At 31.7% G+C, this 3,924-nt stretch overlaps 1 long non-coding RNA gene across 1 annotated transcript in view; it reads left to right on the top strand.

The window, feature by feature from the left end:
• Positions 3,182-3,924, top strand: part of LOC110268942 — a 24,222-nt gene continuing 23,479 nt past the window's right edge. Inside the window, exon 1 of the long non-coding RNA XR_002357721.1 lies at positions 3,182-3,403. This is a non-coding gene — a long non-coding RNA (uncharacterized LOC110268942). The remainder of the gene's footprint in view (positions 3,404-3,924) is intronic.

The following is a 3,924-nucleotide window of genomic DNA, read 5'->3' on the forward strand; positions in this document are numbered from 1 at the left end:
ATTCCAAGAAGCTTTATTTGTCACAGGAGAAGTACATAAAGAAGGTGCTTCAAAGGTTTGGCATGAATGATGCCAAATGTGTTGCTAGTTCTTTTGCTCCTCATTTTAAGTTGAGTACCAAGCAGTGTCCAACCACTGATGAGGAGAAACAAGCAATGGATGAAATTCCTTATGCCTCAGCTGTTGGAAGCTTGATGTATGCTATGGTGTGTACTAGACCAGACATTGCTCATGTAGTTGGTACTGTGAGTCGTTTTCTCTCTAATCCAGGTAAAGAACATTGGAATGCTGTTAAATGGATTATGAGATATCTCAAAGGTACAACTAACTTGAGTTTGAGTTTTGGTGGTGAGAAACCTTTGCTAGTTGGCTTTACTGATACAGACATGGCAGGAGATATTGATTCTCGAAAGTCTACTTCAGGTTATTTGGTCAAGTTTGCAAGGGGAGCTATTTCATGGCAGTCAAGGCTACAAAAGTGTGTTTCACTTTCTACTACAGAGGTAGAGTTTATTACAGCAACTGAAGCATGTAAAGAGTTGTTGTGGATGAAGAAGTTTCTTGCAGCACTTGGTTTCAAGCAAGACAGTTATGTGTTGTTGTGTGATAGCCAAAGTGCTATTCATCTTGCCAAGAATTCTACTTTTCATCCAAGATCTAAACATATTGATGTTAGGTATCACTGGATATAGGATGTGTTAGATTCAAAGTTGTTGGAACTTGAGAAAGTTCACACTGATGACAATGGTGCTGATATGATGACAAAAGCATTGTCAAGAGAAAAGTTTGAAACATGTTGTTTGATCGCCGGAATGGCGAGAGCCTCCACCTAGTCGAGAAGGGGGAGATTTGTTGGGTTTTTTTCTCCTTTGTGAGGCCCAAGCCCAACATTTTGAGGGTGTCTCTTGCACCCATTGTGCCACAACCCTAGTTCAGATTTTTGGGGGTCATTGAGAGTGAGAGAGAGTAGCCACCAAGTGAGAGAGAAAGGAAAAAACAGAATTTTCGTTTTTGTTTTACACAGAGCAGCAATTTTGGAACGGCAGTTTCTCATTCTTCACCGTTGGATCGACGTGAAATTTGAACTGTAGATTTTTCACATCTTGTTCTTCATTCTGGACGGTGAAGATTTTAATTGGAGGTTTGCATAGGGAGAAATTGGCTTCGACAGCAACTATGTTTTTTTGGGTATATTTCATCTTCTTGCTTTTCATTTGTGAGCTTTGGTGCTTTGATATTTTGGCTGGTTATATGCACATTTTTGTGCTTTGTTTGAGACTCTCTTGTATCTCATTTGATTATAGTGGAGCTATTTCATTGGTCTGGACGACTCGTGGTTTTTACCTCTCACACTGAGGGGGTTTTCCACGTTAAAATCTCGGTGTGTTCTTATTATTGCTTTACTTGCTATATTTGCTTGTTATAGTTGCTGCCATATTGTGTTGTGAAAGCTTCCATACTGTTCTTGTGTTGGACATTTGTGTCGTTTCCGCTGCTAGGCTCTTTCACCAAGATCATGCAATAGTTAGTTGATTACCATTTTAAGTAAAGTAGTCATTGACATTATAGGAGATTAAAAAGACCCAATCGAATTGATGAGACCCATCTTAGTTCTTGGGCCTATCTTAAGTTAAAAATACTATCAAATCGAGATATACATCAGACATGAGGTAAATGAACTAAATCAAGATAAAAGATAGAAAAATGAATGATACACCAAATCAAACGGCACGATTAAAGCACATATTTCAACACAAACTAACCTAAGAAAACACCTAGCTTCCCAAACTTAATGATTATCATTACTTATCAATTATATTCTACTTCGTTTATGATAACCTATTAGTGTTTCTAAATACACAAATCATTGGCATTAGGTTGGCTAGACGTAATATCATGAAATGTACATGGTAGACTAATAGAATTAATCAGTAGATAATCATGTGCATAAAACTCTAATGTAAAAAAAAAAAAAACCATCTTAATCATATCTAATGTAATAAAAATTTATATAATGTTCTTTTTAGCCAAACAATATACAGCAAAATACTAAACATTTTCGGAGTATAAAGTTTAATATCATAATCCGCAATTATACAATATAATTTGTAAGATAATTTAAAATTCAACCACATTAAATTCGTATATTAAACATAACAAATCAAAAACAAAAAAGAAAAAAGTGTTCTTGACAATTTTCTTTCGAGTTTAAGATGAAAGACATATATGTGATATGTTAAAGCCTATAATGGGAGTTATGGTGAAATTATAAGGATAGAAATAGAATTAAAATTATACTTTCAATTCGGTTTTTTTCGATTTTGTGATATGGAATTGATAATTGAATCAACCCAATAAGAAGCAACAAATTTTAAATTTCAAAGTTTTTGGTTTCTAGTTTCAAATCTTTTTGCTTCGGTTTATAGATTTAGTTTAGTTTAGTCCAATTTTAAATACTCCTAAATGTATATTTTTTTAAGGTCGTGCGGATATTTCCCAAAACCATACAATAGTTAATTGATTACCATTTTAGGTAAAGTAGTCATTGACATTGTGGGAGGTTAAAAAGACCCATAAAATTGATAAGACTCATCTTAATTTTTGGGTCAAGTAGAATACGTATGTCCTTAAACTTATGTTAGGCTCTCTTTTGTTTTGATTCACTTGAAATTATGAAAATTAATCTTAAAACAAAAAATATATATATTATAAATAAATTGATTATTTTTTATTTTACAGTAAAATATTTTATTATTTTAATAGTCACCTAAAACAAAAATATGTAAAGTGATATACATAAATAAATATGATGAGTAATTTAATAACTTATTTTTTTGTGTTTTACATGAATGTTTGTATTTTTATTTACTGTTGATTGTTTTTAATTATTATTATTTATTCAATTCAATTCTATTTAAGTGTATTTATTGTCATATTAAACTTGTTTCACTTCCACTAACAAAAAATAGCTTCTTTCACTAATCACCTCAGTGTAATTTCATATATCACATGTAAGTATGTAACAAATATTTAAATGGATATAATTTAATTTAAGTTGCCAAAACTGAAAAGGGTTAATTGATTTGCCAATAATCAAAAAACCCTAAAAATTACTAAAAACTGGTTTACCATTTAAGAAGGAAAAAAACAAAAAGGCAGACGCAAGTAACGGTAACTTAAACTGGTCTGGTGCTGCTATCTAATTTTTTTAGTAATTCAATTTTAATTTAAAAAAGTTGAATTAAAATTAAAATCAAAACTTCTGTTCTTGTTCAACGGGCAACAAGGAGTTTTCGAAACTGCTCCTTCTTTTTTTTTTTGTCTTTTCTTTTCTTCCTCTCTTTCTTTTCCTAAATCTCTTGCGAGCTCCACTTTGATTCCCGCCAATTCTCTGTTTGCAGAGGTACTTCAGTTTCGGAGAAATCTCAGATTCTATTTTTTTTTTAATATTCTAGTATGAAAATTCAACTTCCTTTGTGTTTGTGATCGGTTTTTTTTTCGATTATTTCCTTTTCCCCGACTCTGTAATATTCTTTAGTAGTGAATTTTTATTAATTGTTATCACTATTATTGTAAAATTGTGCGTGGTGAATACCTATGAATTACGTGTTTCTTATGATAAGGTGTTTTTGGCGTTTCTCTGAGCAAGTTTTAATCTGATAACGGTTTTTGAGATCTGGATTTCGTTTGTCTTTGTATGTCACCCATAAAGTTCGAAACTTTTGTTATTTCAGTGAGGGTTTTAGGGTTTTTGATAATTTGTGTGAAATTTGAGTGTGTTGGCATGATTTTGCTTTTTTTTTTTTATTTGATTGTGTTTGCTTGATTTTGCTTTTTTTTTTTTTTTTTTTTCTTTCTTCTCTTTTTTTTCGCCATTTTCTTTTTTTTTTTTTTTTTGCAAGCTTTGTATTCACTGCTTTTTCT

The sequence above is a fragment of the Arachis ipaensis genome, chromosome B02, assembly GCF_000816755.2.
Source record: "Arachis ipaensis cultivar K30076 chromosome B02, Araip1.1, whole genome shotgun sequence".
Taxonomy (NCBI): domain Eukaryota; kingdom Viridiplantae; phylum Streptophyta; class Magnoliopsida; order Fabales; family Fabaceae; genus Arachis; species Arachis ipaensis.